At 27.5% G+C, this 27,852-nt stretch overlaps 3 long non-coding RNA genes across 3 annotated transcripts; 2 read left to right on the top strand and 1 right to left on the bottom strand.

Annotated features, from left to right (window-relative positions):
• Positions 1-442: 442 nt before the first annotated feature.
• Positions 443-2,162, bottom strand: LOC112702357 (uncharacterized). Its single transcript, XR_003154023.3, has 2 exons — positions 1,688-2,162; positions 443-937 (listed from the first exon to the last, which is right to left on the bottom strand). It is a non-coding gene; the product is annotated as an uncharacterized lncRNA (long non-coding RNA).
• Positions 2,163-18,642: 16,480 nt separating this feature from the next.
• On the top strand, positions 18,643-19,161 carry LOC112703960 (uncharacterized). The gene is made up of 2 exons (XR_003154716.3): positions 18,643-18,741; positions 18,905-19,161. It is a non-coding gene; the product is annotated as an uncharacterized lncRNA (long non-coding RNA).
• A 6,393-nt stretch (positions 19,162-25,554) lies between these two features.
• Positions 25,555-26,203, top strand: LOC140174445 (uncharacterized). Its single transcript, XR_011863623.1, has 2 exons — positions 25,555-25,840; positions 25,949-26,203. It is a non-coding gene; the product is annotated as an uncharacterized lncRNA (long non-coding RNA).
• Positions 26,204-27,852: the final 1,649 nt, after the last annotated feature.

The raw sequence follows: 27,852 nt of genomic DNA, 5'->3' as shown, positions 1-27,852 counted from the left end.
CAGTTTTCTCTATTTTAAATTATTTTATAAAAAAATATCTTTATTGTAATTATATTATAATCAATATTTAATAAATAATACATAATTATACTAATTTAGGAACATATCTTCATTATTGATGGTTTCAGTAGCTAAGAGAAGGGGGTTGAATCTTTGCCCCCTTTTTTCACTTCTGAACACTTGCTGGTCTTTGTAATATTTTCTGGAGACTTTTTTATTTTTGTCTCGTCCCTAACCACGAGACTTTTCTTTTTGTCTTGTCACTTGGCACGAGATATTTTTCGGTTTTATCCAAGGTTCTGAAAACCGAACCGGTCATCGAACCGCTCTAGCTACTGGTTCACTGGTTCATAGGTTCAACCGGTTCGACCGTGGTGGAACCGAAAAAACCGTTTTATAATAAAATAATAAATAAAATATAAATAAACACATGAAAATATAATTATATTCTAATGTAAACTTTAAAATATCATTCAAATTAAAAATACTACATAAACCAGAATATTATAATCTCATTCAAATACAAATTCAGAAGTCAAAAAATAAAACAACCAATCAAACATAACATAGCAACATCAATATGCACAAAATTTCAGAATAGAAGAAAATTTTATGGAGTAAAACAGCTACCTATTTGCTCATTCAATCAAAGAGGAAGGAGGAAGAAAAAAAGGTTAAAGTCCATATCATCCATAGTTAACATAGAACTCTACCTCATGCTAGGGGAATGAAGAGCAGAGTACTTTGCTAACTTACATATCTGAGTTGAGATATTCAATAAAGGTTCACAAAACTTACAGTGCAAGATGCCTGTGATGGAGGCTTATTTATTTCTGATTGAATATAATCATCAAGAAGCTCGAATAACTGTAAAGATGTCTGCAGCTTGTAAGGGAATGCTCGAAAGGTGCATATATCTTCCCATCTAGGTTTTAGCCTAAATAAACCAAATGCCTTAAGAAATGAGAAAACAGCACAAAGAACAATATACTAATCATAGCTAGTGACAGCCACCAAAATCAAATGTTATTATATCAAGGTACATGAAAAAATCCAGTTTTAGGATGCATAACAAAACCAATGAGGACTAATTGAAGATCAGATCAGATCCAATATATATATACATAACAAAACCTATAAGGACTAATTGACATGATGAAGATTTTGCATTTTCAAAACCTATAAGAGCATTTTTGGACCTTATGGTACATATTCCTCAAACAATCTAGATACAGCCATTTGTGATTCCCGCTGATCCGAACCTTGTGGTACATATTCCTCCCAATTAACTATCTTAGGAATCTGTAAGCAAGCTAAGTAAAACCAGAAACACTAAAGTACATTTTTATCACAATATGTCTCTAGAATATGTTCTTGTTCTCTTGTTTCGAAATCATTAAAAAGAGTCAGAACTCAGAAGAATTAACAGGGTTTAACCAAAATTTCCTCCAAACACAAAAGAAAAGGATATCTTTAATGTCAAAATCAAGTGCAAGGACTTGCTCCATGTCCATCTGCACACATGGCGGTGAGTTCACAGAGTTCAGTTCATCAGAGTTCATCACAAAATTGGAAATTAGGGAATCAGAGTTCATCAGAGTTCAATTCATCAGAGTTCATCAGAGAATCAGTATCAGATTTCAATCTTTCATCACAAAATCATGTTCATAACTAAATGAAAAATTACCTGGAAATGAGGAAATCTATTGCTTTCTCTCAGAGCTCGAAGGACTTCAGGCTTTAATTTTTTCAACGCTTCAACGCTTCTCTATTGCTTTCTCAGAGGCAGAGCTCGACGGAGGTGACATGCGAAGTGGCTGAGGGCGCGACGGAGCTGAGTGCGGGACGGAGCTGATGGCGGGACGGTGCTGACTGCACGAGGTATCTGAAGGCGCGACGGACCCAACGGCGCCACGGAGCTGACGGCGCGACGCTACTGACGGCGTGAGATGCTGAAGGCGCGACAGAGGTGAGTGCGTTGAGGGCTTCAGGCGTTCTCTCTCTGAAGTCTGACCCTTGCTGAACTGTGGTGGATTGGTGGGTCGTGGCCTCGTGGAGTCGTGGCGTGGGTGTTGTTCAGCAGTTCTGTCTTCTGTGGGAGGCTGGAGATGAAAGTGGAGGATGCGAAGGGGAAAAGGGACGAATTAGGGTTCCCACAACACAAAACGGCAGCGTTTTGCTGCAAGGTTAAAAAACCGGCCGGGTTCCAGTTCGGTTCGACCGACCGGTAACCGGCCGGTTTGCCGGTTCAATGCCGGTTTTCAAATTCTGCGGTTTTTCTTGTTATCCGAACCGCTTCAGCGTCCGGTTCACGGTTCGACCGGTTCGACCGGCCGGTTCGAACCGGTTTTCAGAACATTGGTTTTATCTCTTGTGCAGCAGAAACAGAAATGGAGTAGAAGAGAGAGGAAAATACACCCAGATATATCCTGATTCAGCTGCTAAGTGCAGTGCAGCCTACATCCAGTCTCCATCACAAAGATGATGGAATTTTACTATAATCATTCTTGATTACAAGCACCAATTCTCCCTAGGACTACCCTTCCTATCTGGGTCAAGTCCAGAATTCTAAACGCAATCCTGAACTTGACTTGGTCACTTCCAAGCTTTCAACTGTAAAGTGCTAACCCAACTTACAAGGGGATTCCCACAGAATCATGAAACACAACATAGATAAACAAAAGAACTCTAAGGACATCTATGCCTTTTTGTTTTAATTTTGCACTTTCTGTCTTTTTTCGCTCTATGGCTTTTTCATACAAACCTCAATGTTTGCCTTTTTCCATGAGACTCAAGACATGACAAAATTAAACAGAAAAATACAAAACAGAATACATTGAAGGAGAAAAAAATCTGTTAACTCAGGTAACTCTAAGAACTCTATGCCTTACACTCTAACTCCTTGTTTCAAACCCTGGCTGTTCACCCTTACTTATAGGGAGAAGCCTCCACGGTTGAAACCAAACAAACCAAGCTAAACTTCTTCTTCTTCAAAATAGAACTGGTTCGACCAGAGAGAAAGAACAGATAACCCATGCAAAACCCAACATGCAATTACCTCTAGTCCTTCCTTGGTCACCAATCTTCATCAATCCGGGCCCTTCATCTTTTTTTGCTCTCCAAGATGAACTCCTGATCCTTGATGCTTCATGATGATAATAGCTTCATCTGCTCCTATCTCTGCCTCTTCCATCACGTAGCCACTGTAGCTACCTCCTGTGGTGGTTGAGCAAGATCAGAGACAAGCCATCCCTTCAAGGATCTTCTTCTTCTGACCAAAATCTTCTTCATCCATTTTTGGGTATGGATAAGCCAAGATCTCTTCACCAAATCTTACTATAAGTGATGAGAATCTCAGCCACAGCATACTTTTTGTTTTCTTTTTCTTGATGCCATCATCACAATGGCTTCTTGCTTGCAACTAGCTTCTCTGTGATTTTTACTGATAGCTTGCTTCATCCCTCCTTTCCTGCTAGACAAGACCGAAAGAAAGAGGAGAGAGAACAAAGAAAAACTTGCAATGTAATTAAAGAAGAAAATGAAAATGAGTTAGGTTTACATTACCCATGTCTAGCCTCTGCTTCCTTCTTCAGATTACTTGCGTCTACCATCTTCTTCTCTCACAGTGAGGTGACCAAATACAAAGAGAGAGAAGAGATAGTAGAAAGAAAAGCAAAGCTATGGAAGCAATGAATGTTGTCAATTAAAATCAAATTCCCATGCTTTTGCCTTGTAACGTGCCTAACTCAATAAATGCTATCAAATCAGATTTTTTCTTTCCATGTACCATGGTATTCATTAAATCCATTTAATTCAAAATTTGAATTCCAACCATGGAATGAGTTGGTGTCCATGGAAAGCATTCATCCTTTGCTTTCTCTTTATTTTCAATTTTGGACCTAACCCTTGTTGGTCTTGCAAGGACTTTAATTGGGCTTGCTTCTTAAATTTTTGGCCCAATTATCATTTTAATAAATCAGCCACATATATTAATATTTTTGCACAAAGGCTGATTATTTTTGTCAATCAAATTGGGTTTCATGCATTCTTTTGTGCCCATTGATGAAATATGCATATAACAAAATTATTAATTAATAAGTGTGGATTAAAAATCAAATTAATAATTTTGTAGTTAATTGTTTTAATAATGTCTGATCATCATCAAATTAATTTGGAGTTTTCCAAACTCATCAATCTCCCCCTTGATGACAAACATTATTAAAGCTGAATTGAAAAGGATTTGGATTAGAAAACTCCCTTGATGATTTGGCCAAATCCTCCCCTTTTCAATTGTTCAAAATGCTCCCCATTAATGTGTGTCTGATTAACACAATATTCAAGAAAGCAAAAACTGTGTACAAGCTCCAAAGGATTCCTAAAAGATAAAAATTTCAAGAATTTGGATCCTTTAAGACCGAGCCATATTTTCACAAGAAAATGTTTTTCAAACACCTTAATAAAATTCCATATTCTAGTCAGCACACATACATTTGAGCAAATGATTTTATCAATGACAATCAAAGCTCAAGTCGATTAATCCACTAACACAAAGTGCTCAAAACAGAGCCAGATCAGAGCATAAAACAGAGCAAAACAGGGCAACAAATTATACAAAGCAAAACAAGTTAATGAAACATAATAGTTTCAATTCATCCCTTTTTCTCTTCTCCCCCTTTTGTCATCAAGGAGGGACCCTAAAAAAATAGAGAAAAAGCAATGCAATCCATAATAATTCAAGCATAAAACAAAATAGCATCAAGTTAAGTTTGGTACAGTCATCCAAGACAAATGAAAATAGTTCTCCTGAGTCAAATACACATAGGACAAAATAACAGAGCATTCAGCAGCAGCAACAAGTAACCAAAACTCAACATGTTCAAAAATATTTCCTGCCAAACAATTCAATCAAGCAATAATATCCAGCAACATAAAGTTCCACCAACATATCAGATCAAATAAAATTGGCAGGCAATAAACATCAGAAAATTCAGAGTAACAATAGATCAGTCACCCCCTTTTTCTACTATCCTCCCCTATTAAGATATGATGTGATAATCTCCAAAAATTATTATTATTATTATTTATTTTTTAATAAAAATATGATGAAGAACTCAAACGGGCCAGAGTCATGGAGTGGGTAAAAGAAATTAGTTGGGCCCATGATCATTAATATCAGAATCAGTCTCCTCCTGTATCAGTGCCAGTTCATCACGTCCTCAATTTTGTCTCCTGATTTCCTACGAGACAAAAACAAATAGAATCAAAAAATTCACAAATTCTCAACAGAACTTAATTCTATCATTCCCAAACTATTTCTCAAGGTGCAGAATCTGTCTTCACAGAGGGGCTTAGTGAAAATATCCGCAAGTTGATCTTCGGATTTTACAAATTGAATATCAATAGTTCCCTTTTGCACATGTTCTCTAATGAAATGATATTTAATTTCAATGTGCTTTGTTCTTGAGTGCAAAACAGGATTTTTTGAAATATTTATGGCACTCGTATTGTCACAAAACAATGGTATACTATTGATCTTTAATTTGTAATCTTCCAACTGCGTTTTTTGCCAAATTAATTGTGAGCAACATGCAGATGCAGAAATATATTCAGCTTCAGCTGTAGATAGAGCCACTGTGGCTTATTTTTTGCTTGACCACATGTTGAATGAGCTTCCAAGAAAGCAACACATGCCGGATGTGCTCCTTCTATCCACCCTATCTCCCGCATAATCTGCATCACAAAACTCTACTGCACAAAAGTCATCAGATTTAGGATACCACAAGCCATACTCACTAGTTCCCTTAATGTATCTAATGATGCGCTTAACGGCTGAAAGATGAGATTCCTTTGGGTGAGATTGAAACCTTGAGCATACACCCACACTTTGAACAATGTCCGGTCTAGAGGATGTAAGATACATGAGTGATTCTATCATACCTCTATACCTTGTTTTATCCACATCTTTCCCGTTATCATCCTTTTCAAGTTTAGTGTTTGGATGCATTGGAGTTCCCATTGGTTTGGAATTTTCTAGGCCAAATTTTTTGATTAATTCTTTAGCATACTTTCCTTGGTGAATAAAAGTACCACTAGGAGTTTGTTTAATTTGGAGGCTAAGAAAGAAAGTTAGCTCTCCCATTAAACTCATCTCAAACTCACTAGTCATGAGTTTTCCAAACTCTTCACACAAGGACTCATTGGCCGACCCAAACATAATATCATCCACATAAACTTGAACTAGAAGAATATCATCATTAGATGCTTTAATGAATAAAGTTGTGTCCGTGATACCCTTTTGAAATTGATTTTCCAATAAGAAGGCACTAAGCCTTTCATACCAAGCTCTTGGAGCTTGTCTAAGGCCATAAAGGGCCTTTGAAAGTTGGAAAACATGATTTGAAAAATCTTTATGTTCAAAACCGGAGGGTTGTGCCACATACACTTCTCTATCAATAAAGCCATTAAGAAAAGCACATTTAACATCCATTTGAAATATTTTGAAACCCTTATGGGCAGCATAGGCAAGAAGCAATCTAATTGCTTCCATTCTAGCTACCAGAGCAAAAGACTCATCAAAATCTATACACTCTTCTTGATCGTAACCTTGGGCCACTAATCTAGCCTTGTTACGAACAACTTGTCCATCCTCACCAAGTTTATTTTTAAAAACCCACTTAGTACCCGTAACTTTCTTACCATCTGGATGAGGTACTAGTGTCCAAACCTCATTCTTGTCGAATTGAGCAAGCTCTTCTTGCATGGCTTTGACCCATGATGGATCTTCAAGAGCTTGTTTTACATTATTAGGCTCCATTTGTGACAAGAGTGCAAAATTGCTTGGTTCGGATTGCCTTTTGGTTGAGGATCTTATTGTTACACCTTGAGAGGGATCACCGTTGATAAAGTCATGAGGATAACCCCTCATGGACTACCATTCTCTAGGCTTCCTTTGTGGTGTTAAGCTTTGATGAGTTTCTGTGAATCTCACTGTTTCAGTTTCTCGTGCTGGCTCAGGAGACAAAATGGAAATGTCTCATCTAATCTGACGAGACAAAACTAGACTGGCAGATTCTTCAATTTGGGCAGACTTGAGATTTTCTTTACTTGTTCCAGCTTCTTCATAATCTAAATCATTATCTATCACAGTATTGGGAATTAAATTAGAATCACAAAAAGTAACATGTATGGATTCCTCTATAGTCCTATGTTCTTTGAGATAAATCCTATATGCCTTGCTAGTGGTAGAGTATCCAACAAACATACCCTCATATGATTTTGGATCAAATTTGCCAAGATTTTCTTTGTTATTAAGCACAAAATATTTGTATCCAAAAACATGGAAATACTTAAGATTTGGAGGGGTTCCTTTCCATAGCTCATAAGGAGTTTTCTTTAACCATTTTCTAATAATGGTCCTATTCAAAATATAACATGCTATATTTACAACTTCAGCCCATAGAAATTTTGGAACCTCATTCTCACATAACATAGCCCTAGTAATCTCTTGAAGGCTTCTATTCCTTCTTTCAACAACCTCATTTTGTTGAGGTGTTCTAGGGCATGAAAAATTGTGAGCAATTCCAAAGTCATTACAAAATTTTTCAAAATCTTGATTTTCAAATTCCTTTTCGTGATCACTTCTCAAATGGGCCACTTTTAAATCTTTTTCATTTTGAATTTTCTTGTAAAGGGTTGAAAAATCATGAAAAGTATCATTTTTATGAGTAAGAAAAAGTACCCAACCAAATCTAGAGTAATCATCTACCACTACCAAACCATAGTGTTTACCTCTTAGACTTTGAGTTCTTGTTGGATCAAAAAGATCAATATGTAACATCTCTAATGGCCTTTTGGTTGAAATTTCATCTTTTGGTTGAAATTTCATCTTTTGGTTTAAAAGAGGATTTTACTTGTTTGCCTAATTATCAAGCATCACAAGTAAGATCCTTATCAAATTTGATATTGGAAATTTTTCTAACCAAATTTTTCTTTACTAGCTTAGAAATTTGGTACATGCTAGCATGACCCAATTTCTTATGCCAAAGCCATTTTTCAGATTCAAGAGAGGTAAAACATGTTACATTTTGTTCTTTCAAGTCCTCAAGAGTCAATCCATACACATTATTGCATCTTTTAGCCTCAAATAAAATATCTCTAGTTTTTTCACAAACAACCAAACATACAAACTTTCTAAAAACAACTTCAAATCCTAAATCACACAATTGGCTTACACTAAGTAAATTATGTTTCAAACCATTTACAAGAAGAACATCATTTATACAAGATGAAAAGTTTTTACCAACTTTTCCAACGGCCACTATTTTTCCTTTACCATCGTCACCGAAAGTGACAAGTCCTCCATCATACTCATCAAGCTTTATGAAGAAGGTTGTCTTTCCGGTCATGTGCCTAGAGCATCCGCTGTCCATGTACCACATATTCTCCTTCCGTTTGGATGCTAGGCACACCTAAAAAACAAGTTCAAGTGACCTTAGGTATCCAAATCTTCTTGGATCCTTTCACGTTAAACCATCTCTTATGTCCTAGTCCATTATAATCAAAAACAACTTTGTAAACTTTATCACTAATCATTCTTTCACCAAAAAAGCATTGAATGGGAAAGTGTCCATTTCGGTTGCATAGTCTACAAAATCTTGGAGTTGCTGATTTGTTAAAGTAGGTGGGGTCTTGAAACCTTGTATCATTAGAAGATGAAGCTTTATTTTCAAAAGAAGTTTTCTCATCAGATTTGAAGTTTTCGTGAAACTCCAAGCCAGCTTTATCAAAGAGAGGTTTTTGACTAGCCAGAATTTGATTTAAATTTTCAGAACTTTGAGTGAACTTGGCTAAGTCATTTTCAAGGCTTCTAATATTTTTCAGCAACTCTTCATTTTTCTTAAAACAGTTTACATATGTAACTACAGAATGATCACTTTCACAAATTCTAAGTTGAGCTTTCAACAACTTATTTTCTTCCACAAGATCACAAGCAGTTTCGGCCTTCCTTAGCTTTTCTTTAAGAAAACTATTTTCAGCTTTAAGAATGATAATTTGTTGTTCAAGATATTGATTATCCAGTAGAAAACATCTTATTTTTTTAGAAAGGTGATCTATCATAAGATGAAGATCTTCAGTATCGGGGTTGTGAAAGACTACCTGATCTATGTGATCTGCCATGAGACAAGGTTGTAACTTGGTCTCGGATTCTTCATCACTGTCTGAGTCATTTTCCAAGTCCTCTCATGATGCCATCAGTCCCTTCTTCTTTCCTCCTTTTGGCTTCTCCTCCTTCTTTAACTTAGGACAATCAGATTTGAAATGCCCCGTTTCTTTGCAGTTGTAACAAGTTACTTTGCTGAGGTCTTTCTTCAGTTTTCTTGAGCTGCTGCCTTTGCCTTTCCTTTTGAACTTCACCATTTTTCTGAATTTTTTGGCAAACAACACAAACTTATTTTCATAGGAGTTATCATTGGATTCATTATCCGGAGGGTTAGTCACAGAAAAAAAAATAATTCCTTTTTTTTAATCTTTTTTCAAATAAGTGTTTTCAAAAGCAAGTAAGTTTCCTCTCAAATCATCACATGTCATGGAATCTATGCTACTGCTCTCAGAAATAATTAAAGTTTTTGTTTCCCACTCTTTTGTGAGACATCTCAACACTCTCCTCACAAACACAGAATCAGGATACGTAATTTCCAGAGCATCTAAGCCAACAATGATGATGTTGAATCTTTCAAATAGTTCATCAATGGACTCTCCTTCCTTCATTGCAAACATTTTATACTCTTTGTTCAACATATCTGTCTGAGTCTTTTTCATGATGATGGTTCCTTCATGAGTAATTTGAAGTTTGTCCCAGATTTTCTTTGCCGTTGTGCATCGTGATACCCGTCGGTATTCCTCAAAGTTGATAGCGCAGTTGAGCAAGTTGACAGCCTTGGCATTTAGCTCCACCTTCTTTCTATCTTCCTCGGTCCAGCTTGCTGGTTTAAGAGTGACCACTCCTTCAGCACTTGTGGTGGATGGAAATTGATGACCTTCCAGGATAATCTTCCATAGTCTGTAGTCTACTGCTTGCACAAAGATCTTCATTCTCTCCTTCCAATAGGTGTAGTTTTTCCCATTGAAGAGAGGCGATCAGTTGCTTGACTGTCTTTCTGTAAGGTTGTAAGACACCAGATTTGAGCCACTACTTTCTGCCATCTAGATCTTTTCTCCAAGCTGCAAAGCTTGATCTCTTTGAGACCAAGATCTGATACCAATTGATGGTTTCAGTGGCTAAGAGAAAGGGGGTTGAATCTTAGCCCATTTTTTCACTTCTGAACACTTGCTGGTCTTTGTAATACTTTCTGGAGACTTTTTGATTTTTGTCTCTTCCCTAACCACGAGACTTTTCTTTTTGTCTCATCACTTGGCACGAGATATTTTTCGGTTTTATCTCCTGCGCAGCAGAAACAGAAATGGAGTAGAAGAGAAAGAAAATTACACCCAGATATATCCTGGTTCAACTGCTAAGTGCAGTGTAGCCTACATCCAGTCTCCATCACAAAGTTGATGGAATTTCACTATAATCATTCTTGATTACAAGCACCAATTCTCCCTAGGAACTACCCTTCCTATCTAGAACAAGTCCAGAATTCTAAACCCAATCCTGAACTTGACTTGGTCACTGCCAAGCTTTCAACTATAAAGTGCTAACCCAACTTACAAGGAGATTCTCACAGAATCATGAAACACAACATAGATGAACAAAGGAACTCTAAGGACATCTATGGCTTTTTCTTTTAATTTTGCACAATCTACCTTTTTCTGCTCTATGGCTTTTTTATACAAATCTCATTGTTTGTCTTTTTCCATGAGACTCAAGATATGACAAAATTAAATAGAAAAATACAAAATAGAATACATTTAAGGAGAAAAAAATCTGTTAGCTCAGGTAGCTCTGAGAACTTTGTGCCTTGCACTCTAACTCCTTATTTCAAGCCCTGGTTGTTCACCCTTACTTATAGGGAGAAGCCTCCACGGTTGAAACCAAACAAACTAAACTAAACTTCTTCTTCTTCAAAACAGAACCGGTTCGGCCAGAGAGAGAAGAGATAATCCATGCAAAACCCAACATGCAATTACCTCTAGTCCTTCCATGGTTACCAATCTTCATCAATCCGGACCCTTCATCTTTTTTGCTCTCCAAGATGAACTCCTGGCCCTTGATGCTTCATGATGATAATAGCTTCATCTGCTCCTATCTCTGTCTCTTCCATCACATAGCCACTATAGCTACCTCCTGTGATGGTTGAGAAAGATCAGAGACAAGCCATCCCTCCAAGGATCTTCTTCTTCTGACTGAAATCTTCTTCATCCATTTTTGGGTATGCATAAGCCAAGATCTCTTCACCAAATCTTACTATAAGTGATGAGAATCTCAGCCACAGCATACTTTTTGTTTTCTTTTTTTTTATGCCATCATCACAATGGCTTCTTGCTTGCAACTAGCTTCTTTATGATTTTTACTGATAGCTTGCTTCATTCCTCCTTTCCTACTAGACAAGACCGAAAGAAAGAGGAGAGAGAACAGAGAAAAACTTACAATGTACTTAAAGAAGAAAATAAAAATGAGTTAGGTTTATATTACCCATGTCTAGCCTCTGCTTCCTTCTTCAGATTACTTGCTTCTACCATCTTCTTCTCTGACTGTGAGGTGACCGAATGCAAAGAGAGAAAAGAGAGTAGAAAGAAAAGCAAAGCTATGGAAGCAATGAATGTTGTCAATTAAAATCAATTAAAATCAAATTCCCATGCTTTTGCCTTGTAACATGCCCAACTCAATAAATGCCATCAAATCAGATATTTTCTTTTCATATACCAAGGCATTCATTAAATCTATTTAATTCAAAATTTAAATTCCAACCACGAAATGAGTTGGTGTCTGTGGGAAGCATTTATCCTTTGCTTTCTCTTTATTTTCAATCTAACCCTTGTTGGTCTTGCAAGGATTTTAATTGGGCTTGCTTCTTAAATTTTTGGCTCAGTTATCATTTTAATAAATCAGCCACATATATTAATATTTTTGCACAAAGACTGATTATTTTTGTCAATCAAATTGGGCTTCATGCATTCTTTTGTGCCCTTTGATAAAATTTGCATATAACAAATTATTAATTAATAAGTGTGGATTAAAAATCAAATTAATAATTTTGTTATTAATTGTTTTAATAATATTTGATCATCATCAAATTAATTTAGAGTTTTCCAAACTCATCAATTATAATTATATCAAATCAATATTTAATACATTATTAAACTACTTATCAATTATCAATTAAAAATACTTTTAATAATAATAATAATAATAATAATAATAATAATGATAATAATAATAATATATGATAATAATATGATAATGGCACCGGTTTAATCATAATAAGAATATTTGATTCTAATAATAAAATGATCAAATCTTATGATATTAATAACGCACATTGATTTTAAATATTTTTAGTTATTTTAATTATATTAATTTTAAAAATATTGATATAATTCTAATTCTTATTCATTATCCAATAATAATAATAATAATAATAATAATAATAATAATAATAATAATAACTTGAAAAATTTGTATATAAACTATTTCAATTACCAGTGTATTATTATTAAAATTCTATATGTTTCTAAATATAAGTCTTGAAAAATACGACATGGTATGGACTATTAGTGTAAAGTTGTTTAGGAAGATATAATAGAATTTATATTTCGAAATTTTAATACATATATTTCTATTTTAATCTGTGTATATCAGGTATAATATTCTTATTCATTGTTTAAAATTTCTCTGATCATAATAGAAGATAATAATTCTAATCATGATATGACAAAATTATATAATTTTAATAAAATTAATATATGATTTGTAATTACTGTATATAATAAAAAATTACCTTAATAATAAGTAATTTACATATTTATTTTTGTTTTACTAAATTCTATATAATAAAAAATTACCTTAATAATAAGTAATTACCTTAATAACAAAATTATATAGTAATCACCTCAGTATTATTTAATAAATAATAAAGGTGAGCTGTCGATCCCACGTGATTCCGTTTTCCTTCCACAATGAATGCAATTTTCTCTATTTTAAATTATTTTATAAAAATATCTTTATTATAATTATATTATAATTAATATTTAATAAATAATACATAATTATACTAATTTAGGAACATATCTTCATTATAATTATATTAAATCAATATTTAATACCTTATTAAACTACTTATCAATTATCAATTAAAAATACTTTTAATAATAATAATAATAATAATAATAATAATAATAATAATAATAATAATAATAATATATGATAATAATATGATAATGACACCAGTTTAATCATGATTAGAATATTTGATTCTAATCATAAAATGATCAAATCTTATGATATTAATAACGCACATTGATTTTAAATATTTTTAGTTATTTTAATTATATTAATTTTAAAAATATTGATATAATTCTAATTCTTATTCATTATCCAATAATAATAATAATAATAATAATAATAATAATAATAATAATAATAATAATAATAATAATAACTTGAAAAAAAAACCCGTATATAAACTATTTCAATTACCAGTGTATTATTATTAAAATTCTATATGTTCCTAAATATAAGTCTTGAAAAATACGACATGGCACGGACTATTAGTGTAAAGTTGTTTAGGTTTGTTTAGGAAGATATAATAGAATTTATATTTCTAAATTTCAATACATATATTTTTATTTTAATCTGTGTATATCAGGTATAATATTCTTATTTATTGTTTGGAATTTCTTTGATCATAATATAAGATAATAATTCTAATCATGATATGACAAAATTATATAATTTTAATAAAATTAATATATGATTTGTAATTACTATATATATTAAAAAATTACTTTAATAATAAATAATTTACATATTTATTTTTATTTTACTAAAATCTATATAATAAAAAATTACCTTAATAATAAGTAATTCCCTTAATAACAAAATTATATAGTAATCACCTCAGTATTTACTTTTTAGATCGCTCAATTTTCATTAAGCGTAATAGAAACCATAAAAACTAATAAATCCTTACTTGAGTTTTTTGTTATTCTTATATATAGGTTTTATATTTTTAATAATACAGTCTATATATATTTATATTTATTTTTTAAGTAATAATGTAGATAACATATATACTGAATAAATATCTCTATTGAATTAATTATAACGATTCATACAAGATAATAATATAAGAATAACCTAATTATAGCAAGAATTTGCATTAAAATTATTGACTAATAATTTAAATATAATTGATAGAGTTAAATTGATATAATCGATAACATTGAGAGTATATATAGCAATTATATCAATTATAATAATAATTCACGTGACTTCATATGCAATAATTTGAATTATAATTGTCACCTAATTATACTTGAATATTATTTAATTTAATATATTTTATAGGCAAAAGTTATTATCACGTGAATTATCATCATTATTCAATAATAATAATAATAATAATAATAATAATAATAATAATAATAATAATAATAATAATAATAATCTATTTATCTACTTAATATACTAAAATTAGATTTTTTCCCAACTAATAAAAGTAATGTGTCGATTTCTCATGAATCTATTTTTCTGCTAAAATGAATGCACTATTTTCGCTTCTAAGTTTATTTTATAAAAATATCTTTATTATAATTATACTATAATTAGCATTTAAGTAATAATACATAATTATACTAATTTAAAAAATATCTTTATTATAGTTATATAAAATTAATATTTAATGCCTTTTTAAACTACTTATCAATTATCAATCAAAAATATTTTTAATCATTTTAATTATTATATTGATAATAATAATAATATAATATAATAATTATATGATAATAGTACCGGTTATTAATAACCAATTTATATTTCTCTAAATAATTTTATTTTAGAAAAATATCTTTATTACAATTATATACAATATTACAATTAATATTTAATGAATAATGCACAATTCTACTAATTTAAGAAAATATCTTTATTATCTATCTATTCTATTATATAAAAATAAGATTTTTACACTTAATAACTGAACTGATGCGGCATGCTCTTAAAGTGTTTTCTAATTTATTTCATTTAATTCGTTAAAGTAAATCAATTATAATTAATTATATCAATTAATTAATTTGATTAGACATTTAAATCTTATCATTTATTATAATATATATAAATTGATTAATTATAATTAATTATATCAATTAATTAATTTAGTTAATTATATTATTTATTTAATTTGATTGGAGTAAATATCAAATTATTTAATAAATAATAAATATGATAACAAAATATATAAATTAATTTAATTAGTTTATTTTTTTCAATACTATCTATTTTTTTCTCAATACCATCTATTTATATTAGATCAAATATTTTTTATTCATTCGCTTTTTTCTCTCTCTCTCCCTCCCTCCCTCTCCCCTCCTCTCTCTGGTGTTTAGGTACAATTTTTGTAATTTATTGAATTTTTTTTATCTTTATTTGTACATTTCATTTTTAATATTTTTTTAAAATTTTTATTTATTTTAATTGCTTATTATTAGGCGCACACTTTTTTCTTTTAACTTCTGATTAATAACTTCTTCTAGTTATATATATTCATTGATTTCTCTGTATTGATGCTATTTTTATTTAAAATATCGTGACAATTTAGAGTGTATGTTATGACCTATATGATATTCGTTAATTTGGTGTATCTTTTTAGATGGTTTATGTTATAATATGTTTAAGTAGTTGACTTAAAATTATAATATAATATATAAATTTATAATATGATTTATAATATGCTGAAATATTAGGACATTATCGTATAGATATTTTTTTATTTGTCTGTTAAATTCAACTATATAAGATCTTGAAAATTATATAATTATGTAATTGATTGTTTTTTTATATAATTATTGTATTGATCATTTACATTAGTGAGACTATTTTTAATATTAATATTTATAAATATGCTAGTATTTATATAATTGATTGAATCATCTTATTTGTTTAAATTTAATTCTATTGAATTAATTATTTAAGGTGCCATCGATATTTCTATTTTTAAAGAATTTATTTAATATTATTTAACAATTCTAATAACATAATAACAATTAAAAAAAGTAAGACGTACAAAATTACAATGACGATAAGATTGAAATACCCGTGATAAAATTATGTTGATAATATACACTTGGGTATTACTAACAACTATATTAGTAATTACTTAAAATAAATAACAAAATAAGTTATAAGGTATTATTTTATTTAAATTATTAATAATTAAAAGAATAAAAGGTCAGTAATTATTTTTAAAATAGACATTAAATTTAATTTTATGATACTAATTTATTTGAGTTGTTAATAAATTTTATAATTTTCAGATTTATATCTATTCAATTTATATAATTTATTTTATTTTACTTTAACAAAAATTGAGACATGTATTTTTAATTATTTATTTAAAAAGTATAGCGAAATGAGTTATATCAATTATAATTAATTATGAATAATTAATATCAATAAATTGATTGTATTAATTTATAAGATGAATAATGTGTAATAAATGTTGTGACATTAATTATAATAAATTAATAATTAATAAATAAAAAACTAGAATGAACTTTTTTATTGCTTTTTAATGGATGTATATTTTTATAATTTTACTTTCTCTTTATCTTTTCCTTTTATATTTATTTTTTTTAATTTATTGAACTAAATCAATTATATTAATTATTTATATTAACTAATTAAGTACTTTTTAATGGGTTATTATAACCGTACTTTTAGACTATAGGTTAAAATATTATAAATTTTTTATAAAAATTATAGAAAAATAAATATTTTTAAAATGTATCCTTAAGACATAAATTAACTAAATTATTTTTCAATTTAATGTGTTTAATTCATTCAATTGTATTATTTATAACTAATTAATTATGTAATTTTATTTGATTAGGATAAATATTTCATCATTTAATATTTTATTTGATTCATTAGATTACATTAATCATAACTTCAAATATTTAATTTAATTAGAGTAAATATCAAATTATTTTAAATTTTGTTTGATTCATGAAACCAAATTAATTATAACTAATTTATTATTTAATATGATTGAGATAAATATTAAATTATTTAATAAATAATATATAAAGTAATAAAATAAATGAATTCAATTAATTCAAATTATTATCTTATTATTTTATATATCTCTTTTCTTCCTCTCTATTTTGTACTTCAGGTAAAATATTTATAATTTTTTATGTTTGTTTTTTTATCTTAATTTTGGTAATATTTTTCTATGATTTTGTTTTATATTAATTCTTTTTTATTTATTTTGATTAATAATTCTTAAGGGTATTATTATTTTATTTAAAGATAATTTAATTTTTTTGTAATATTTTTATAAAAGTTGATTAATAGGTTCTTTTTTAAAATATTTTTTTTGAAATTTTTTTAATAAGATCGTACTTTGATTTTTCTCTTTCATCCTTTATATTAATTAATTATATTAATCTTTTATTGCAATACATTTTTTATCTACTCTACACATTATCTTTCAAGTGATACTAGGTCTAATTTATAAATATTTTTTGTTCATATTTTAAGTTTATTTAACAAGTAAACCCTTGCACGCGAATCAAAGACATTGCGATTTTATAGATTTATAAGTGCTAATAGCCTTTATATTTAATTTGCTTTATAGTGTGATAGTAACCAGTATATTTATTGGTGGATTTAACTATTACTATATTATTTATGATCATATTCAGTATATATGTCTGATTTATTGAAGAAAGTAGATTATTAAAACCGATTAATAATATTTTAGAGTTAATCCAATTAACACTAAATTAAAAAAAACAATACATAACATGTTATTTTTTTATTAATCAAATTATTATAATTCAAATTAATTTTAAAAAAATAATTTAAAATTATAATTTCAATCTTATCACGTGCATGTCACGGGTAATTATACTTGTTATTAATTAAAAGAGTAAAGTATTATTTTTGTCTCCAATATTTGGGATAAGTTTTAAAGTTGTCCCTAACGTTTGAATTGTCTTATTTAAGTTCCTAACGTTTCAAAATTGACTCAATATTGTCCTGCCGTTAGGAATATGTTAACAGAATTGACGACGGGACAAAATTGAGACGATTTTGAAATGTTAGAAATTTAAATAGGACGAACACGTTAGGACAAAAACGATACATAGAAATAAATTTTAATTTTATCATTCAATAATCAATTTTTATGGTACATAGTTATTCAATTATGTTTTAATCACATCTAAGTAAATTACATTTAATCACATTAATTTTATTCTAAATAAATTAATTTTTTTATAATTTTATTCTTAAAAAATTTTACTCATCATAAAATGTTTGTAGAATGACTAGTACATAAACTTATGGAAAAAAATGATACATATATAATAAAATAATATGCTAATAAATACTAATTAATTTTAATATATTCTAATAAATAAAAATTAGTTTTCCGTAACACTATAAATAATCTAAAAGTTAGATGAGATTGTATTGTATTCTTTTATTCGAAAAATACAAAAGAATATAAGGTGATCGTCGTAGAATGGCTCCAAAAATCTTCTTGTGCATTTTTTTCGTAGCTGTGCTATTGGCTTCAGGTAATAAAGCTCATTTCAAAGCTTAAGCAAATAAATATCCTTTCAACATGAGAAAATAAATTTTTTTTATTTTTTTATTTTTTTGTTAAAAGGACCCTTAATTTTCATGTACACGAAAATTCTAATGACATTGGGTTTAATTAATTTTTACCAATTATTGCAGAAGCAACAAGTGGCACAATGGTTGAAGGCTCAAGGAAGGAGTGCTTCGCGCTTAAAGGAAGAAAATGTTATGATAAAGATTGCGATGAAACCTGTATAGCAAGGCACTCCGACTATGGCCATAATGGGGGCGACGTAGTCGGCCATTGTGTGGGCGACCTTTGTTGCTGTTTCTACTGATAAGTGGAAAAATGATGAAATAAAACATTGATGTTCTAAATTAATAATATATGGTTATTACAAATTTTAATTTTTAAATGTGATGAGATGCAATCACTTAGTAAAATCCAATAATTATTATTTTAATATTTAAAATATGGATCAGATTCTCTTCGTCGTGATTTAAAATGAATATAAAAAGATTATATTAATATTTTTAAAAAATTTAAAATTTTAATTTTCTATTAATTCTTATAATTTTATTAAATTTATAATTATGTTTTTATATTTTTTTTTCTAATGAATTCTTACGTGCTTTCAATTTCGTAATTAGGTCCGTTTTATATTAAAAAATATTAAAATTAATACAATATTTTTTTAAAAAAGATATGATAAAAAATTTAATTAAATTCTTAATTATAAATATTTTTAATTTACAAAAAAATATTTAGTTAAAAAACATTTTTTATATTAGAAGATCTAATTACAAAATTAAAAGCAGTATAAAAATTTAATATATATATATATATATATATATATATATATATATATATAAACTTAATTGAAATTTTCAAAAAAATATTGGACTAACAGAATAATTAATTAAATCAAATTTAAAATGATAGAGGATCCTAATTCTCACCATTTAATACCTTCATTTACTTATGAGGTATTTGAGAATTAAAGTGTATTAATCTGTGCCATACACGTGATAAGATTGAAATTATAATTTTAAATTATTTTGTTAAGATTAATTTAAATTCAAATAATTTCATTAATAAAAATATAATATATTATGTATTATTTATTTTTTCTTAATCTATTGTTAAATATATTAACTCTAAAATAGTTATTAATTGGTTTTAGTAATCCACTTTCTTCAATAAATCAAACATATATACTCAATGTGACCATAAATAACTTAATAATACTTAGACCCACCAACAAATTTTTATATATTGTTTTTATATATTGTTTTACTGTCAAGTAAGAACATATCAAAATTAGTTCAAAATAAATAATAAATTATTAGAGAATTCTAATGCACAAAATTCTCTAATAAACAATAAATAATTTAAATATACTAAAAAACAGCTCAACACTTTTTTTATGCCTACAAAACATATATCTGAAATAATATTATATAAATGTTACTATGTTAGAGATTTGTTTTTTCTTAATCTAGTGTTAAATATATTAACTCTAAAATAGTTATTAATTGGTTTTAACAATCTACTTTCTTCAATAAATCAAACATATATACTCAATATGACCATAAATAACTTAATAATACTTAGACCCACCAACAAATTTTTATATATTGTTTTACTGTCAAGTAAGAACATATTAAAATTAGTTTAAAATAAATAATAAATTATTAGAAAATTCTATTGCACAAAATTTTCTAATAAACAATAAATAATTTAAATATATTAAAAAACAACTCAACACTTTTTTTATGCCTACTAAACATATATCTGAAATAATATTATATCAATGTTACTATGTTAGTATACATTTTTACAATCATCAACCGTATTTACTATACATGAATCCTTCTTAAAAGTTATTCTACACACGTGTGCAGTCGAAAGATAAATTACTGGACTTTATTTTATTTTTCTAAATTATTATAATTATGCATTATTCATTAAATGCTAATTGTAATATTATAATATAATTATAATAAACATATTTTTCTAAAATAAATTTAGAAGAGAAAATAGTGCTTTCACTTTGGAGGGAAAATAAATTCATAAGGAATTAACACCTCACTTTTATTAGTTGATAATGTATTAAATATTTATTTTATATAATTATAATAAAAATATATCTCTAAATTAGTATAATCATGCATTATTCGTTAAATGTTAATTGTAATATAATTATAATAAATATATTTTTCTAAAATAAATTTAGAAAAAAATAGTGATTTCATTTTAGAGAAAAAATAAATTCATGAAAAATTAACACCTCACTTCTATTAATTGGAGAAAAAAATCAGTTTTAGTATATTTTGTCATTATTATACATTTTCTTTAATCATATATCCACTATTTTCTTTTCTTTGTTTCAACATTTTGAACCTTGAGTTTAACTTTTCGTAGTTCTCACTTCTCAGTCATTCTATTAGATGTAGTTGATAACTATTGAAATTCTTCGATTAATATAGGAGAAAAATATATTATTATATGATAGAATTAATATGAGTATATTTTATTATTAAATAAACAAAGTTAATATAAAATAAAATTATACATAAAAAAGCAAAGAAAATAAAATTAAAATAGTAAAAGTGATAAAAAAAATATTTTTATAATTTTGTTTTGTCATTTCTATGTATAGAAGATTAGAAAATAGTAAATTTTTAACTAAATTAATTTATATTTGTTGTATTCAATTTAATAGGTAATAAATTATCTTATTTTAATTTATTCCTTAAATTTATATATCATAAAAATTAAATCAAATAATTAATATACATAATTTTAAATTATGTGATACTTAAATATCTATTCAAATTAATTAGTTGATATAATTAATTTATCATAATGAATTATCTTTAATGAGTTAAACAAAATAAATCAAAAGCATGCTACGTTGATTCTATCATTAAAGGTAAAAATTCGATTTTTACATAATAGAATAGATGAGTGTTTTATATTAATTCAATTAGATGAGTGTTTTAATAAAAGAAAAGATGATTATTATTATTATTATTGAATAATAATGATAATTATTGTTATTAATATTGAATTGGTTATTAATATATATATTGAATTATCATTAATATTAAATTAGTTATTTATATATATATATATATATATATATATATATTTATTGTTGCTTCTACAATCCTGCAATAATATTTTCTTTCATTTGTTAACTAATTAAACTTGATTATTTATATTAAATATATTTAATGATTACTAAAAATTAATCATATAATTATCATTATTAATAACCAATTATTAATAAATAATTTATATTTTTCTAAAATATAATTTTCTATATTATTATTATTATTATTATTATTATTATTATTATTATTATTATTATTATTATTATTATTATTATTATTATTATTATTATTATATAGGTCATCATTAAGATATAACTTGTCACTAATAAAATTTTAGGATAATAAATAAAAAATAGAATTATATCAATATAATTAAAATTAATATAATTAAAATAGTTAAAAATATTTCTGATTGATAATTAGATTAATAATGCATTAATTATTAATTTTATATAATTATAATAGAGATATTTTTAAATTAATATAATTTTGAATTATTCATTAAATGCTAAGTATAATATTGTTATATAATTATAATTAAGATAATTTTCTGAAATAAATTTAAAAGAGATTAGTATAATTATAATAAAGAAATTATCTTAAATTAGTATAATTATGTATCATTTATTAATTACTAATTATAATATAATTATATCAATTAAAGATAATTTTTAAAAATAAATTTAAAAGAGAGAAATAGTGCAATCATTTTGGAGGGAAAATAGATTCATGAGAAAATGACGTAAGGCCCACATGGTTGGAGAGGGAAACAAAGCATGCCTTATAAAGGTGTGGATACATCTCCCTAGCATGACGTGTTTTGACGAGTGAGTGTGGGGGGTTTCGGCTAGCATCCCTATCGTCAAAGACAAAAATGTGAGGCTTTGTGTGCCAAAGCGGACAATATCGTGATAGCGGGTGGTCTGGACTGTTACTATGGTATGAGAGCCATAACCCAGATCGATGTGCCAGCGAGGGCGTTGGGCTCCCTTAGGGGGTGGATTGCAAGGCCCACATCGGTTGGGGAGGGGAATGAAGCATACCTTATAAAGGTGTGGATACCTCTCCCTAGCATGACGTGTTTTGACGAGTGAGTGTAGGGGCTTCGGCTAGCATCCCTATCGTCAAAGGCAAAATCATGAGGTCTTGTGTGCCAAAGCGGACAATATCATGCTTGGGGGAAAACCCAATTTTAGTATATCAGTATAAGTAACAAATTATTGTATTTAATCAGTATAAGTAACAAATTATCTATGTTATTATGTACCTTATAAATCAATGAATTAGAATAATTGATATAATAAATTACAATTATTTGATAGATATAAATTATAATAAATCGTGTGATATTTAAATACTTAATCAAATCAATTAGTTGATATAATTAATTTACTGGAATAAATTGTACTCAATGAGTTATAAAAAATAAATTAAGAAACACGCTAACGCTAAGAAGTATGCCACGTCCATGAAGTGTAGAAATTTAATTTTTATATAATAAAAATATACATTCTTATATATGTTATAGAAATATGATTTGATTCCATTAATTTACTTTTTTTTTAACTTTCCACCTATATTCAGCATGGAATTTTAATTTTTCTAAAATAAATTTAGAAGAAAAAACAGTACTTTTAGTTTAGAGAGAAAATAAATTCATGAAAAATTGACACTTCGCTTTCATTAGTTGATAATGTATTAAATATTAATTTTATATAATTATAATAAATATACTTTCCTAAATTAGTATAATCATACATTATTCCTTAAATGTTAATTGTAATATAAATATAATAAAGATATTTTTCTAAAATAAATTTAGAAGAGAGAATAGTGCTTTCATTTTAGAAGAAAAATGAATTTATAAAAAATTGATACTTCACTTCAATTAATTAGAGAAAAATACAATTTTAGTATATTAAGTAGAAGTATATTATTATTATTATTATTATTATTATTATTATTATTATTATTATTATTATTATTAAAAATATTTCTGATTGATAATTGATAAGTAGTTTATAATATATTAAATATAGATTTTATATAATTATAATAAAGATATTTTTCTAAATTAGTATAATTATGCATTATTCATTAAATGCATTCATTTTGGAGGGAAAATGAATTCATGAAAAATTCACACCTCACTCTCATTAGTTAAGAAAAAACCCAATTTTAATATATTAAGTAGATTATATAAATAGAAATACTTGCTAAGTATATATAAAAGAGGAGATATATAATTATATATAATATAATTGCTATATATGTAACAGATAAATTGTTATAATTATAGAGACTTACTATATAATTATATTAAATTTAACTATGAATGTAAATAAATAAAAGTGATAATAATTAATATTATTTTTTTTACATTTAATATTTACCGTAAATATAAAAAATATTGAGAAAAAAGTAGATACTGACTTTATTTTATTTTATTTTACGTCATGGACTTCTTTACTAAAATTAATGGAGGAAAAAAATCTTTATGATTATATATAAATCTCAATCACAATAAATAAGATGAATCGGTTGAGCAACTAACAAATTTAGGAATATGGATTGTGAATAATAGATACGTATTCTTTTTTATCGGATGTTGATACATATTAATTTATCCATCTAGGTGTCTGGAGATGTTTACTAGATGAGTAAAGAATAGGGATATGATTCCGAAGGATGAACTGGACAGTTCCAATAAGATTTTATTCTTGAACAAAAATCCGAAAAAAGGTAAGGACCCTTACCTCTGGGGGTAAGAAAATCATGATCGGGCTAGCGGACCCAAAGCTATGGAACTTGGCGCGGTTAATATATTCAAGATAATTATGCATTTACAAAATACTGTCTCAATTCATCCTATTCTCGTGGTGTTTGTTTTTTGAAAAAAAGAAAGAGACGGTCTCAATAAGCCTACGGGTAAATGTTATTTTTCATTTATGGAAAAAATGAGGTAACATGCATGCATATATTAATATAGGAAGAATATATACTCAGAGTTTTAAAATTTTCAAGAATATTCGATTGTATTATCCTTCAAGCCAAAAAATATATCCTTTATTTTCATTAAATATTTATATTAATTCAATTAGATGAGTGTTTTAATAAAAGAAAAGATGATTATTATTATTATTATTGAATAATAACGATAATTATCGTTATTAATATTAAATTGGTTATTAATATATATATATATATATATATATATTGAATTATCATTAATATTAAATTAGTTATTTATGTATATATTTATTGTTGCTTCTACAATCATGCAATAATATTTTCTTTCATTTGTTAACTAATTAAACTTGGTTATTTATATTAAATATATTTAATTATTACTAAAAATTAATCATATAATTATCATTATTAATAACCAATTTATATTTCTCTAAAATATAATTTTCTATCTTTTTATCATGGTTCTGAAAATCGAATCGGACCGGTCGGTTCAACCAGAAAAATTAGGAACCGATCACCTAACCGATCCGGATAACGTTAAAAACTGTCTGATAAAAAACTGGTGAAAAAATCGGTCGAACCGGCGATTAACCGGTAAACCGGGAGAACCGTCCGGTTTTTGGACGGTTTTTTGGTTTGAAATCAGAAAGGCTAAACGACGTCGTTTTGGCCTATTTAAAAAAAAAAGAGAAAACAGCAAAAGCAAAACGCGTAACCCTAAATCCCTAATAATCACAATCAGTTTCTAGTAGCAATTTCCCCTTTCCAGTTTCTAGAAATCATTCTTCACCCACAGCAGTTCACCACCGAGCCACCATAGCGACCCACAGCTCTAGATTCCAGAAATCACCCAAGCAAGCAGTTCACCACCGAGCCACCCATAGCCACCCACAGCAACGACGACGTTGAGGGCCGCAACCACCACCCCGTCCTGCTTCTGGCCGAGCCCGCCTCCTCATTAGCCATCGCCGAATGTCCCCGACACCGCGTCCTGACTCGCCGCCGGTAAGACCCTGTTCTAGATTTATTTGCTGCCTTTTGAGTTCTGAACTTCTGATTATGATTTATGAGCTGGGTTTCTGGCTTATGGGTTTCTGGCTTCTGGGTTTCTAGGTTTCTGGGTTTAGGGCTTCTGGGTTTCTGGCTTCTTCGTGCTATTTTCTGACTTCTGTTCGTTCTTCCCTTGAGTTAAGTTTTGGGTTTTTGGCTTCTGTTAGCTGTTTTCATTTTTTGTTTTGGGTTTCTGTTCTTCTGGGTTTTAATTTTTTAATTTTGTTTTTTATATGATTAATCAAATGTTGAATAAATTTGTTGTACGGTTGAATTTGAGAATAAATTTGATGTATATTGAATTTGAGAATTCTGCTCTGTTCTGTTCTTCAATTTTTTTTATCTTTTGGTGGTACTTATTAATTTTGTTGATTGTTGATTTAATTATTTAATTGTAGGGATTTTGATTTTTTGAGTTTGTTTTCTGAACTTTTGATGCCTAATGTAATTCAAAATTTTCTGTTTTGAACTTTTTGATGTATGTATTGTTGGCTTCTTGATGTGATTAGAAATTTTCTGTAAATCTGTTCAACAATCAATATTTAATTATTGGTTGTATTTAATTTGTGTAAATTTGTGTTTTTAAAATTATTAAATGTAGTTGTTACTAACTAGAAATTTTTATTTTTGAAGATTGTTGAGAGTAGTTTGTTGGATGGCTTTTAATTGGTTCTAACTGGTGGATAATAATTTCAAATACCTGTAACACCAGATTTTTTTCATAATTCAAAGTAAGGTTCTTCTCATAATTAAAAGTAAGAGTACCAAAAGAGTATTAATTAGAAGCCATTCAACTAACTACTTTTAACAAAGATAGAACAACTAGATAGTGATCAAGCATTACATATATTAATTTTTATTTTTTAATAATTTTATTTAATATTTAATTAAACCAGTTGAACCCCGGTTGAACTCCGGTCGGACTATTAAACCAGTGAACCAGTTGTTTTACCGGTTCATTGACCGGTCCGATTCTCGCAACCTTGCTTTTTATTATTATTATTATATGTCACCATTAAGATAATAACTTGTCACTAATAAAATTTTAGGATAATGAATAAAAAATAAGATTATATCAATATAATTAAAATAAATATAATTAAAATAGTTAAAAATATTTCTAATTGATAATTCGGTTAATAATGCATTAATTATTGATTTTAGATAATTATAATAGAGATATTTTTCTAAATTAGTATAATTATAAATTATTCATTAAATGCTAAGTATAATATTGTTATATAATTATAATTAAGATAATTTTCTAAAATAAATTTAAAAGAGATTAGTATAATTATAATAAAGAGATTATCTTAAATTAGTATAATTATGTATCATTCATTAAATACTAATTATAATATAATTATATCAATTAAAGATAATTTTTAAAAATAAATTTAAAAAAGAAAAATAGTGCAATCATTTTGGAGGAAAAATGGATTCACGAGAAAATGGCACTTCACCATCATAAGTTGGGAGAAAATCCAATTTTAGTATTATAAGTGGATTGGTATAAATTATAATAAATTATATAACTTTTAAAAAGAAAATAAAATGAATAAGAAGAAAATAAAAATAAATAGAATAGATAGAAGACTACAATAAAATAAATTGAATGTGAGAGTTTTTTTGGTACATTTCATATCACATCTGTTTCAATAATAATAATAAATAAAAATACGTCAACTTGGTATCTAAGAAAAAATGATGAGATAAAATCATAATATAGTTCTAAAGTAAAAGCTTAAATTAGAACATAATATCATTATACAACACATATTGAAAGTAATTTCACAATGCAATATACCACAAACAGGTAAATGACTTAAATTTAAATACGAAATATTTTTTATTTATGCATACATGATAACACCATGGTCTATAAATACTTCATAGATAACATATCTTATATAGCTCCGAATGATGAGCACGAAAGTTGGAGAGAATGGTAGTTTGTGTATACGATA

Source organism: Arachis hypogaea, chromosome 7 (genome assembly GCF_003086295.3).
Source record: "Arachis hypogaea cultivar Tifrunner chromosome 7, arahy.Tifrunner.gnm2.J5K5, whole genome shotgun sequence".
NCBI lineage: Eukaryota > Viridiplantae > Streptophyta > Magnoliopsida > Fabales > Fabaceae > Arachis > Arachis hypogaea.
The sequence above is the reverse complement of the archived record's forward strand: the minus strand, read 5'-3'. Positions and strand labels throughout refer to the sequence as shown.